Source organism: Dendrobates tinctorius, unplaced genomic scaffold, assembly GCF_039654945.1.
Source record: "Dendrobates tinctorius isolate UK_male_01 unplaced genomic scaffold, ASM3965494v1 ptg000015l, whole genome shotgun sequence".
In the NCBI taxonomy this organism is placed as follows: Eukaryota; Metazoa; Chordata; class Amphibia; order Anura; family Dendrobatidae; genus Dendrobates; species Dendrobates tinctorius.
This window is the reverse complement of record NW_027361683.1, coordinates 35,859,375-35,873,360: the sequence shown is the minus strand read 5'-3', so window position 1 is coordinate 35,873,360 and position 13,986 is coordinate 35,859,375. Positions and strand designations below refer to the sequence as shown.

Below are 13,986 nucleotides of genomic sequence, written 5' to 3'. Positions count from 1 at the left end.
GAGACTGTGACATCTCGCGGTCATTCGTGCAAAGGATCACTGGGACCAGAGCGTGAAGAGAGGCGGGATGGCTGAACGGGACATCGGAAGGTGAGAATAACTATATTTTTTATTTTGATTCTATTTTTTACAGAATGGCCAGCAATGCCGGGCGCTCGGCATCGCTGTGCTGATCGCTGGTGAAGCTGTCTGTGTGACAGCTCACCAGCGATCACATAGCGACTTACTAGCGATCCTGACACCTTCATATCGGTGTCGGGATCGCTGGTAAGTCGCTTAGTGTGACGGGGCCTTTAGAGTCTCCTGGCTACAGCGGTCAGTTCAGAAGTTAGTGACATCTAGGTGGTAAACAAACACTTTTTCATTCCGGCTATACCACTTTGCATTAATTCCTGAAAATCACCTGAAGGGTTAATAAACTACCTGACAGCAGTTTTCAATATGTCAGGGGGTGCAGTTTTTAAAATAGTATCATGTTTGGGGTTTTCCAGTATATAGCACTCCTAAAGTCACTTCAAACTTGGATAGGTCCCTCAAAAAAATAAATTTTGTAAATTTCCTTGAAAAAATGAAAAATGATTGCTACATTTTTAAACCTCCTAAAAGGCTAACAAAATAAATTAGCGTTTTAAAAATGGTGCTGATGTAAAGCAGGCATGTGGGAAATGTTATTTATTAATGTTTTTCTGTGGTATGACTATCTGAATTAAAGGGATAATCATTCAAAGTTTGAAAATTGCAATTGTTTTTACATTTTTGTCAAGTTTCTGATATTTTTTTATAAACCAGCACAAAATATATCAATCTAAATTTACCACTATCATAAATTATAATGTGCCACGAAAAAACAGTCTCAAAATCACTGGGATTTGTTGAAGCATTCCAGAGCTATGACCACATAAAGTGACATTGGTCAGAATTTAAAAAATTGGCCCGGTCACGAAGGGGTTAATGGAGAAGCATCTATAAGACACCTATCCATTACTAATCCTAGAGTTGTATTTATTTACAGTACTGGAGCCGGCTGATGAATACTCCCATCAGCAGGTGTTGGATGATGGTAGCGGTAGTACCATGAGCTGACACCAGCGACCAGAGGTGAACTTTAGGGTATGTGCACACGGTGCGGATTCTGATGGGTTCCGCACCTGCGGGTCCGCAGCAGATTCTGCTGCGTTGTACAGTACCTTTATTTCCTATGGAAATAAAAAAAGCTGTGCACATGCTGCGTTTTTTTCCGCGCGGTTTTGCTGCGGTTTACAATCCGCAGCATGTCAATTGTTTGGTGCAGAGACGCTGCAGTTTTACACCTCATCCATTATGAGGTGATAAACCGCAGGACTTTTGTCCTGCGGATTTTCTCTACAAAATCCGCACACCCAAAAATCTAAGTGCATAGCCTTATACCTTCGATCACAGCTGAGTGCTCACACGGTCTTTTGGCAGTGTGGGTACTGCGGCTCTCTGACCTGCGGTGATGGTTTTACCACCGATCAGAAGCACTGTTTGCCGCGCTGTCATGAACATGACAGTGCAACAAACACCCGGTGTTCAGGGGCTGAATCCGAACAGTAACACGGACTTCCTGTAGATGTTTGGTACGGATGCCGAACTTTACTGTTCGGGTTCGCCCATCTATAGTTATCTGTCATTGCAATCCTGCCTTTGATTAAAAAAAAACATGGTAATCACTACTGAGGGGGGGGGGGGGGATGAGACAGGAAGTAGGAGTCAGAAAAATCCCATGTGTGAAAAATGTAAATTAGCATAGTTGTATACATTTTTTTATTAAATATTCTGAAAATAGGCTTGACCAAAATATTTTTTACAATACATGGCAAACAATGACCTGATATAAACAGTAGGTAACTTTTGTGATGATGGCTTCCCTTTTTAAAGTGACAATGCACTTTAGAAAGCAGTTGGCTGAATAATCACTTGACCCCCAGCTATGTCTTTCAACTTCCCCATGCACATGAAGGCTTGCCCAAGCATTCTTGTTCTCTATCGGGAGAGCTGAGCAAGCCACTATTGGACATCTTTCGTGATGCATATCTATCTGGAGAGAAAAAAGGGCATATAAATTCCTTTTTTGACATAATTTGTTAGGGGATGGACAGGAGGCCCATGAACAGATCTAGTTGTCCATAACCACTGGCTTCAGTGGGTGAGATGGGGCCTTAGGCCTAATATGTTATAGATGTTCTTCTCTTTTGTAAGCAATTACTGGCTGGTAATTCTGACAAATGCCATGTGCCGGTCTGGCAGTGAGTCAAAATGAACCAGCAACACACTTTAGGCTGTGTGCACACGCTGCGGATTTTGCTGTGGTTCCGCAGCGGTTTTGGCCGCTGCGGACCCGCAGCAGTTTTTGCTGCGGTGTACAGTACCATGATTCCCTATGGGAATCAAAAACCGCAATGCAGATGGTGCGGAATTTTCCGTGCGGATTATCTGCGGTTTTCAATCCGCAGAAAGAATTGACATGTCAATTCTTTATGCGGATTCCCCATCTCCTCCATTGAGGAGATGAAAAACCGCAGGGCAAAACCGCAGAGCAATCCGCAGGTAAAACCGCAGGTATTTTGACCTGCGGATTTTACAAAATCCGCATGGATGAATCCGCTGTGCACACAGCCTTACAGTATTCCCTTCCTGAGGAAATGGATACTGTTAACAAGAACTTGTTAGAAGTGTCCCAGATTTGCTCATATTTTATTCTCATTGCTGCCCTTAGTATTGTTTTGGTATTATTTTATTTATTTTTTTAATTAAATCTGCCATAAGGTGCCAGAGAGGTGAACCTCTTCAACGATTTTGTTATGCTCTTAACGAGAATGTGCACACCAGGTGATACTGCCAAGAAACTTAAAGACATCCAGAGAATCCTGAGTACAATGCCACCTTAATAATGACCTATAAAAAGGAGCACTACACAAAAAAGCCCACATCTCTGCACACGTATGATGGATTTAAAAAGAAAACTCAGGAGTAGTGAGAATAAGATAAGCGAAAGCTGGACACGTCTGCCACAGTTGGCCTGCTTGTAGCAACATTTACACAAGAAGCTGCTGGCTAGGGCATGCATCTTGTGAGTGTCATCCTGGTGGATTTGCTGGGGGAAATGGCTATCATATTATCGGCAACAAACCACAGAGTGTTTAGGGAGGAAGATGGCAATTAAAACTAGTTGTACTGAAATGTTTGGTAGAAATGGAAAGTCTCAGTAGATTAATTTTTATGTAACGATTGTCTTTTCTGTTGCCTGCCTTGAGTGCCACGAGTAGCTCAACTCTCTATTTTCATGATCATATACTTTTTGTAGCTGTGGTCTGATCTCCTAGAGACAACTGATGTCGAATGATAAAACTGAAGATCTGCTGGAAATCAGAAATCTATCACTTTATTGTTCTTTTTATGTTGTTGTATACTCCTTTTGAAAAGTTGTTTTTGTGTGCACATGTTCAAATTAAATGTGCTTCAGAGTGGGAAAAAAATAGGAAGTCCCAGTACCGGAGGTGACATGATAAAATATTTGCTTGAGAAGGCTTTTTGCAATGTGGGTGAGCTATTGTTCATGGAGGGGATGGCTGTTTTTTTTTTTTTTTTTTTTCTCCTCTGGGTGTGGGTTTAGCAAAGAGTATTACTGTCTTCTCATTGCCTGATTGCACTTTTCAGTGCATGAATAGAATTGTAGTCCGAAGGGGAATATTGTGCTGTATGAGAGGTAAGCTTAGCCTGTTTACACTTTTTTTTTTTTTTAAGTATTACTTTTTATGACCATGCTTATATCAATCCAATTAGCGCTTTAATTATACAGTCTTAAGGAGGTGGTATTATGTTACATATCTCCTAAACTGTGTAGGAACCTAGGTTTGTTGCTGGTTTTTCAGTTGAAAAATAATTCAGTGTCCTGTTTTCTCACAATGGAGGTGTTAATCTGTCTTCAATCTTTTTGAATACAAGTTACATTTTAAAATGGTAAATATGCAACTTTTCTGTCTGTGCATTGAAAAATGATCGCATCTGTTTAACATAAATGCTATAATGTGGTGAGCATTAAGTATCTATTTTTACATATTGTAGTTAAACATTGTATTTAGTACAGATTTTGGTTAACCTACAGTTCGTTCATGTTAGGAAAATGTAAAATCCAACGGGCAACATAATGTCGTAATCTTTTTAATCCAGTCTTTACTGGCATAAGTGTCTACCCCCTTTATTTGTCCAGCAGAGTTATTGTCCCCCCTCCTTTGTACACCAATCCATTTGTCTTCCTAGGACAGATCTTTCTTGCATTTCTCGCAGCTGGAGTGTACATCTCCTAATAAGATGCTCGAATGTTTAGGCAGATCATGCACCTGAGACAGACGCAACAGCTTTGAGACTTCTCTCCATCAAGCAGATGGTTGTACAAAATAACAACTCCACTGAGAGAAAATGCCATCTTTACAATGTAAAGCAGGGCAAAATTAGGAGAAATGGAACTTCAGCAGGAAATTATTAGGTAGGGAAGTACAATAAGCCTTTTAATGAAAAAAGGAATACAAAACATATAATGGATAGAACGTTTTGCAACTGGATTCAAAGATGTATGCTGAGAGTCCTTATATTGCACGTAGACTGTAGAGCTCTCTGGTACAGAGCTTTATAAACCTCATGCTCCATACTTTTGTAGCATTTCATTTTGCCTTTTGTGTAAATCTCATTTTTAGGCTATGTGCACATAGCTTTTTGGACCACAGACTGAGCGGATGCACTACAGATCTCAAATCTCCTATAAGATGCGCCATTTCTGGCGCTTTACCTGGCTTTTCCCACTTGCCCTGTTGCGTTGATGTCCCCTTTGTATTTCTCCAGGGACATCAAGCCCACTGCTTAGTAATGGAGAAGCGTCTATAAGACACCTATCCATTACTAATTCTATAAGTTACATGGTAAACAAAGACACTGCCAGAAAAAGTCTTATTACAAATAAAGCAAAACGGTTTTCCATTTTTATTTAAAAAAATAAACAGACCGTTAGAGTATAACACTAAATTCCACCGAAGCCCTCGACTTCTGTAATAAAACTAAAAAAAAAATAATATCCCTCACCTCTCTCATTCTGTCCCACGCCGTAATCCATGTCTGGGGGATAAATAGTTTTCCTGAATGTTCGCGTCTTGACACCATTGAGGCTGAGAACCACTGGTGAATGAGCTGCTTGGAGCGCATCGTCATTGACCAGCAGTGACATAATTGTGGTAAAAAGTCAGTCATGAGGTCACTGCAGTTCAAGGTCAGTGTCTTCACAGGAGATCACCGTGAGAATTTTTAAGACGAGGGCTTCGGTCGAATAGGCATTAGGTGAGTATAACTATTTATTTTTATATAAAAATGGATAACTGTTTTGTTTTATTTCTAATAAAAGACTTTATTCTGGCTGTGTACTTGCCATTTAACTATAGGATTAGTAATGGAGTGGTGTCTTATAGACACCTAATACTAAGCCGAGGGCTTCATGTCTCCGGAGAATACAAAGGTGACATCAACCCTACAAATATGAACCCAACTTGCCTTCGCTACAGGGCGAGTTGGAAGAGCCGGACAAAGTGCCAGAATTGGCGCATCTAATAGATGTGCCATTTCTGGGCTGCGCGGGCTGCTATTTTTAGGCTGGGGTGGCCTATATCAATGGCCCCTTACCAGCCTGAGAATACCAGCCCCCAGCTGATCTCCGGCAAAGCAGGGGAGTATGATGAGATTCGACTTCAGCACCCAGCGCCAGGGAGCAGCACTTACTGTAGCGCTTCTTCCCTGACGCCCGTCCTTGTAGTACTGATTTGACACATGGTCACCACACGTGTGCTGCAAGTATTACATACACGGACCTATCCTCTCCGGTACCGGAAATATCAGGACGTGTGAAACCGGCCTTACAGGACGTTTCCAAGCAAAGCATTTTAATTTAAAGCATGATATGCTAAAAAGAGACAAACTCCAGCTGAAAAAATGCACTAAGAATGCACTCGCAAAGTGCAATGAAAAAATGCAAGTAACCTAATCATCTAATTGGTACAAAAATATGCAGTATCAGAAATGCCAAAAATTCTTCGTGGGATCTTGGGTTTAACCCCTTCGTGACCAAGCCTATTTTGACCATAATGACCAGGCCATTTTTTGCAATTCTGACCAGTGTCCATTTATGAGGTAATAACTCAGGAACGCTTCAATGGATCCTAGTGATTCTGAGGTTTGTTTTTTCGTGACATATTGGGCTTCATGTTAGTGGTAAATTTAGGTCGATAATTTTTGCGTTTATTTGTGAAAAAATCAGGAATTTGGCGAAAATTTAGAAAATTTCGCAACTTTCAAATTTTGAATTTTTATTCTGGTAAACCAGAGAGTTATGTGACACAAAATAGTTACTAATTTGCATTTCCCACATGTCTACTTTACATCAGCACAATTTTGGAAACAAAATTTTTTTTGTTAGGAAGTTATAAGGGTTAAAAGTTGACCAGCGATTTCTCATTTTTACAATAACATTTACAAAACCATTCTTTTTAGGGACCACCTCACATTTGAAGTCACTTTGAGGGGTCTATATGGCAGAAAATACCCAAAAGTGACACCATTCTAAAAACTGCACCCCTCAAGCTACTCAAAACTACATTCAAGAAGATTATTAACCCTTAAGGTGTTTCACAGGAACTAAAGCAATGTGGAAAGAAAAAATGGACATTTTAATTTTTCCAACAAAAATTTTCTTTTAGCATCAATTTTTTCATTTTCACATGGGCAACAGGATAAAATGGATCCTAAAATTTGTTGGGCAATTTCTCCTGAGCACACCGATACCTCATATGTGGTCATAAACAGGGCTGTGGAGTCGGAGTCGGTGCTCATTTTGGTGGAGTCGGAGTTGGAGTCGGTATAAAATGGACCGACTCCGACTCCTAAAATATATAATAAATTGGGTACAGTAATTCAATGCAGGATGTGCTGAATATTTTTTCATAGGAGTTTGGGAAAGTTATGAAATGTCCTATAAATGGCTGTTCTATTCCTGATCTAAGGTTACATTCACACACAGCGTTTTTCCTGTGTTTTTTGAGGATACGTTTTTCAGCTGCAAAAGCTGATCATCTTTTTAAAAAACCTTATCACCTGAAAGGTTTTTGAGCTCATAGATAATGTTTTCAATAGCAAAAGCAGATTAGAAATCTGCTCTATGTATCCATTTATCCATATCTGTCTATCCATATCGTATCTGTACCAAAAAGAATGAAAACCGGGTAGTACACCAATATATATTCTGTTCTATCTAAATATCTTGATTATTGGATCATAAAAATGATTAAATGTCTGAGGTTCACATTGTACTACAATAAATTTTTCACTTAAATATAAGCAATATGTGTGGGAGTCGGAGTCGTGGAGTCGGAGTTGGAGTCGGTGTAAGGGAAATTGAGGAGTCGGAGTCGCAGGTTTGGCTTACCGACTCCACAGCCCTGGTCATAAACCACTGTTTGGGTGCACGGCAGGGCTCAGAAGGGAAGGAGCACCATTTGACTTTTTGAAAGGAAAATATGCTGGAATATTTAGCGGTTGCCATGTCACGTTTGGAGAGCCCCTGTGTGCATAAACATTGGAGCTCCTCCACAAGTGACCCCATTTTGGAAACTAGACCCCCCAAGGAACTTATCTAGATGTGTAGTGAGCACTTTGAACCCCCAGGTACTTCACAAATTGATCTGTAAAAAAAAAAGTGCTTTTTTTCACAAAAATACAAACCTTTTCTTTTAGCCTCAGTTTTTTCATTTTCACATGGGCAGCAGGATAAAATGGATCCTAAAATTTGTTGGGCAATTTCTCCTGAGTACACCGATACCTCATATGTGGTCATAAACCACTGTTTGAGTGCACGGCAGGGTCCGGAAGGGAAGGAGCACCATTTGACTTTTTGAATGGAAAATTAGCTCCAATCGTTATCGGACACCGTGTCGCGTTTGGAGAGCCCCTGTGTACCTAAACATTGGAGCTCCCCCGCAAGTGACCCCATTTTGGAAACTAGACCCCCTAAGGAACTTATCTAGATGTGTATTGAGCACTTTGAACCCCCAAGTGCTTCACAAAAGTTTATAACACAGAGCTGTGAAAATAAAAAAAAATATTTTTTCCTCAAAAATTTTTAGTGCGCAATTTTTTATTTTCCCAAGGGTACCAGGATAAATTAGACCCCAAAAGTTGTTGTCCAGTTTGTCCTGAGTACGCTGGTACCCCATATTTGGGTGGGGACCACTGTTTGGGTATATGTCGGGGCTCAGAAGGGAAGTAGTGACATTATGATATGCTGACTTTGATGGAATGGTCTGCGGGCATCATGTAACATTTGCAGAGCCCCTGATGTTCCTAAACTGTGGAACCCCCCCCACAAGTGACCCCATTTTGGAAACTAGACCCCCCAAGGAACTTATCTAGATGTGTGGTGAGCACCTTGAACCCCCAAGCGCGTCACAGAAGTTTATAACGCAGAGCCGTAAAAATAAAAAAAAAAAAATTTTTTCCTCAAAAAAATGATTTTCAGCCAGCAATTTTTTATTTTCACAGGGGTAGCAGGATAAATTGGAACCCAAAAGTTGTTGTACAGTTTGTCCTGAGTACGCTGGTGCCCCATATATGGGGGGAAACCATTGTTTGGGCACACGTAAGGGCTTGGAATGGAAGTAGTGACGTTTTGAAATGCAGACTTTGATGGAATGGTCTGCGGTCGTCGTTACGTTTGCAGAGCCCCTGATGTGCCTAAACAATAGAAACCCCCCACAAGTGACGCCATTTTGGAAACTAGACCTCCCAAGGAGCTTATCTAGATGCCTGGTGAGCACTTTGAACCCCCAAGTGCTTCACAGAAGTTTATAACGCAGAGACGTGAAATAAAAAAAATAAAAAATTTTCCACAAAAATATTTTTTTAGCCCCCAATTTTTTATTTTCCTAAGGGTACCAGGAGAAATTTGACCAACAGAGTTGTTGTGCAATTTTTCCTGAGTACGCCAATACCCCATATGTTGGGGTAAACCACTGTTTGGGCACACGTCGGGGCTTGGAAGGGAGGGAGCACCGTTTAACTTTTTGAACGCAAAATTGGCTGGAATCAATGGTTGCACCATGTTGTGTTTGGAGACCCCCTGATGTGCCTAAACAGTGGAAACCCCACAATTCTAACTTCAACCCTAACCCCAACACACCCCTAACCCCAACACATCCCTAACCCTAATCCCAACCCTAACCATAACCCTAATTCCAACCCTAACCCTAATTCCAACCCTAACCCTCTTTCGAACCCTAACCCTAATGGAAAAATAATTTATTTTATTAGTTGATCCTGCCTATGGGGGTGATAAATGGGGGGGGTTTATTTACTTTTCATTCTATTTTGATCACTGTGAGAGTTTCACAGTGATCAAAATGAATGAATGGAAATTGCAGCCGGCGGGCGCACTGCCATGTGCCCGCCATTTTCCAGTATGGCGGCGCCCATGGTCCGGGACACCGGGAGCCATAACGGCACTTGGTGAGTACCGGGGGGTGGGAGGGGGGGGCGATCGGAAGCCGGGGGGGGGAGCGGAGGGAAGGTGGGGGGGGAGATGATGACAGCGGTGGCACATCGCGGCTGTTATTCAGTGGCGGGGGGGCAGAACGCCCCCGTTAACGGTTGGGGGGGTCGGATCGCTGTCACCAGCCATGTCCGATGCTACAGCAGCGTCGGACATGGCTGGATTGTAATATTTCATCAATTTTCATTGATGAAATATTACTATCGCTCTGATTGGCTGTTAAAAGTGAAACAGCCAATCAGAGCGATCGTAGTCACGTGGGGGCGAAGCCACGCCCCCTATGGTGAAGAACAATGCCCCCTGTATCTGCGGGTCGGGTGACCTTTCAGTGACCTAGGTCACCCGATCCGCAGGGGGGCTTTAAAGTCATGACGCCACATAGGTGTCACTGGTCAGATTTGCACCAGTTTTCATCACGCCTATGTGGCGTCATTGGTCGTGAAGGGGTTAATAGGACTATATTGACTAGAATGTGACTGGATGCAGGAGACCTTTATGAAGGCCATTATTTTGATGAAAACAACAGAAAAGCTGAAAGAGGATTTCATTCTGCAGTGTGTGTTTTGGTAGGACCCCTTCTGGTAGTTGAATTTTTGTTACTACATCTGTCAATGGTTTTATAAATATACTTTAGTACTGTGGAATTAGCCCATTCATGGCCACCTCTTCTATCAGTGTTCAGTTGGAACATGGGGTGGGGGGGGTGAAGCGATGGCCGCGGGACCACCACAATGCAGGGAGACTACAGTACACAAGATGAGGTGCAAACGGCAAAGGGTTAATTTATTTACAGGCAAGGAATGCAGTGTTAGGAAAGTGTAAACAGGGGTATACAATGACTAAAAGCAATTTACAAAAGTGATATTCTCTAGCGGGGCTGTACAAATGGCACGGTGCACCAACTATTACAGATCAGTGTATTCTTTCAAAAGGCAAAACAGTACAATAAAGTACAGTATGCCGCTACTCTAACTATAGTCTGACTGGCCACTGCTACTTCGGCTGCACGGCTACCGTGCTCTGTCTATTGCAGCCTGTCCTAAGCCCTAAACATGTGCGCACACAGGGATAACACTCACGTTAAAGTTGGTGTCTCAGTTACGTCCTGGGGGCCTCCTGCTGTTCTCTGCAAGATGATGCGATGTCCTCCCTGGAAGCTCTGTGCAACGTGGACCTGTCCTTGTGTGACGATTCCGAACCTGTTCCTAGAAACGGTGAACTCCCTCTTCTGAATTCCTTCCTTGTAGATCTTCGGGTATACACAATCCCACAGGTTCAGTCAGTTCTAAGCTGCACGTTTTTCTCCTCACGTCAGTCTCCTGCAGACTCCCAGCTCCAAACACTCACTGAGGAAACAGCCGCTCCACTCTCCATAGCTGGAAGAGCAAACCAAAGCAGTCTTTTGAAGGGTAGAATCGAATGTACTATCGCATCAGCCTAGGGGGTGCTGTCTCTTAAAGGGGCAGCGTGTCTCTGCTGTCCATAGCAATGTCAGCCGCTTACAGGGGTGCCCATTCTAGATATATGCTCTAAGGACGGGGACCCCAATCTGTAGTTAGGGAGCCACATGTGGCTTGTCGTCCCATGAATTCTGGCTCACGGCTGTCTGCCAGCTCCAGGTCTAGCAAGCAGATATGAAGAGCACAGGGCTGTGGTGTCGGTAAGCCAAACCTCCGACTCCTCAATTTCCATGACTCTGACTGCATCAAAATGGACTTCAACTCCACGACTCTGACTCCTCAGCCCTGGAAGAGCACGTCTTAAAATGGTGTATTTTGTCAGTAGCCCTGCACAGAACATCAGATCTAGATGCACATGTACTGGTCTTAGAAGTTTAGAGAGTTGAAGTATGGTATGCTGGATACAGGATGATACCACCTGTCAGATGGGTGCTTGAAGCTGCATGCCACAGTTTTAAGTCCTTGATGGGAGAATACTGTATTGTGAGAACCCCTGGATCTTGGTATACTGCTTTGGGATGATTTCTGTGGAAAAGCTTTGGTTATCATTATACCCGTAACGGGGGCCTTGGTTGCCACTACTGTGAGGAGGGTAGGAGAGCTGTATGTGGCTTGCGACCCTCTCTCGGGGTGGTTCTCAAGGTCAGAAAGGTCGGGTAGCACTGTTCTACTAATGGTGCAGTTATGAATAAACAAACTTGCATGCTTTGACTGCATGACCCCCTTGCTCCCTTCCTAGAGCCATAACTTAAACGTGCAATTCCACAATTGTTCTTTGTTTTTTTTTGTTTTTTTATGTTTTTTTTACCATGTTCACTGAATGCTAAAACTGACCCACCATGATGATTTGCCTGGTCTTCACGAGTTCGTAGATGCAAAACATTTATAGGTGCTTTGTTTAACCCCTTCATGACCAGAGGTATTTCCATTTGTTTCTTTTTTTCCATAGACCCCAAAAAGGTCTAGGTTTTTTTATTTATTTAAGTGGTGGAAAAAAAACCCAAACCTTTTGGTTAAAAAAAAAAAAAAGTACCACTTTCCAAAACCTGCATTTTTCGTGATTTGGGTGCTTATTTTTTGCGTGCCGAGATGAACTTTTTATTTATACCATCTTGGTGCAGATACGATCTTTTCATCGACCGTTATTGCATTTTATTGCAATGTAGCGGCGACCAAAAAAATTAGTTCTGACGCTTTTAATTTTTTTTTCTCATTAAGCTGTTTAGTGATCGGGTTGATTTATTTTTTTTATATTGATCGGGCGATTCTGAATGCAGCGATACCATTTTTGTTTACATTTTTTTTTTTTTTTTTTTTTTTTTACTTTTTGCGTCCTTCTTTAATCTCCATGGGAGACTAGAAGCTTCACTACTCTGATCTCTGCTACACACAGGCACTTCTGGTAAGCACGAGTTAAATGCTGTCAGAGATTGACAGCGACATTTAACTAGTTAACAGCCCCGGGTAGATTGCAATTCCATCTGCAGCTGTTGAGGGCACATGTCAGCTGTTCAGTGACCTGCCGCCTATTTTACATGCTGAATATAATATGTATTGGGGAAAAAAAAAATCGCATTCAGCAGGCAGGTGTCGGCGATGGTGCATGCTCTGCAGCAGCTGCAGCACCGACGCTGGCACCTGCCGCCTGAATGTGATTTTTTTTTTTTTTTTTTTTTTTTTTTTTTTCCCCCCCCCCCCAATACATATTCTGTATGCAAACTAGGGGGCAGGCCACTGAGGGATCAGTGACCTGTGATGAGCCATAATGGTGAATACCTAAGTAGTGCACCACATGAAGTCACTCCAGAGCAGGAGCATATCATGAGCTCAAAACTGAAAATAAAGATTAAAATAATACTTTGGTTGAGGAAATCAGTCTTTGTTGTTTAATCAGTATAACGGCGCCGACCTGACACTGTAGGTTACTGTGCACAATCCTGCTGACAGGTTCCCTTTAAGGATTGGACCCCTACTCGACCACCACCCTTACATGGAGTGATATATACTATGCGCTACTGTAGTTTGTTAATGGCCACTTTTTTAAATTATATGTAGAGGAGGCAAATTTGTTGCAGAAATATTTAACTGTCTAGGTTAATCTGACTGGGGTGTGCAGAATCCATGTGCTTGCTACCAAAATAACTCCCTCCAGTTGTTTGGAACTTATTTTCAGGCTTCATTTCTGCCACAGATCTGGCGTATGTGAAAATGCCCTAAATATGCTCCTTGCAGCAGGCGGTGGCAGCGCTAGTCTTGGCTATTTGTCTGCTCATAAATAATGTAGTGAGCTGCCTAGATTTGCTTCTGTCTGAAGCTATATTTAGCACATCCATGCCACTGAAATGCACTGTACAATTTCTTCCTTTTTTTTTTTTCAGTGAATGTTTAGCTTTTCATTAACATTGAAGTAGATGAGTGGATTTTAAACCCTATTCACATATTGTGGGAGGGTGAATAAAGGATACATCGCAGATTAAAAAAATCCGCTGCACATTGATTATTGCTTCTTTCAGCTTCAAATTTATGCCACACATTTTCAAAAATGCTGTGTGAACATGCTCTTGCCCATCAAATTATGTATAGCTCTGTGTCTGCTTCTAATCCCTCATTCTTCCTGCCTCCATTGGATGTTGATGAAGCATAACAGCTGAACATTCACATTTAAAAATCCGGACCTTTAATAAATATGCCTGTATCTGCTAAAAGGACAACGGATATCCGTGCGTAATGAGCATCATTTAATAAACAGAGATAAACATATTCTTTGCAGGAAGACTGGTCTTTATTTTGCAGGGTGTGGGCATAAACATCCAGTCATGTATCTGGCCAACAGAGGAAGCATGCACTTATTTACAATTAGGAGTTTGCTTGTTTATTACATTCTAATTTTTTCTAAGAAACGGTTCAGCTGAAAGTAGAACTGGT

The 13,986-nt window shown here is 42.0% G+C and overlaps 1 protein-coding gene across 11 annotated transcripts in view; it reads left to right on the top strand.

Moving 5' to 3' along the window:
* Positions 1-13,986, top strand: part of LOC141076171 (protein 4.1-like) — a 382,293-nt gene that overhangs the window by 136,226 nt on the left and 232,081 nt on the right. The window contains exon 1 of one of the 11 annotated variants that reach the window (XM_073563571.1): positions 3,709-3,727. The exons of the other annotated variants lie outside the window; for them this stretch is intronic. The gene's annotated coding sequence lies outside the window, so the exon portion shown is untranslated. Of the gene's footprint in view, positions 1-3,708; positions 3,728-13,986 lie in introns of those variants that run through there. 11 annotated transcript variants of the gene reach the window in all.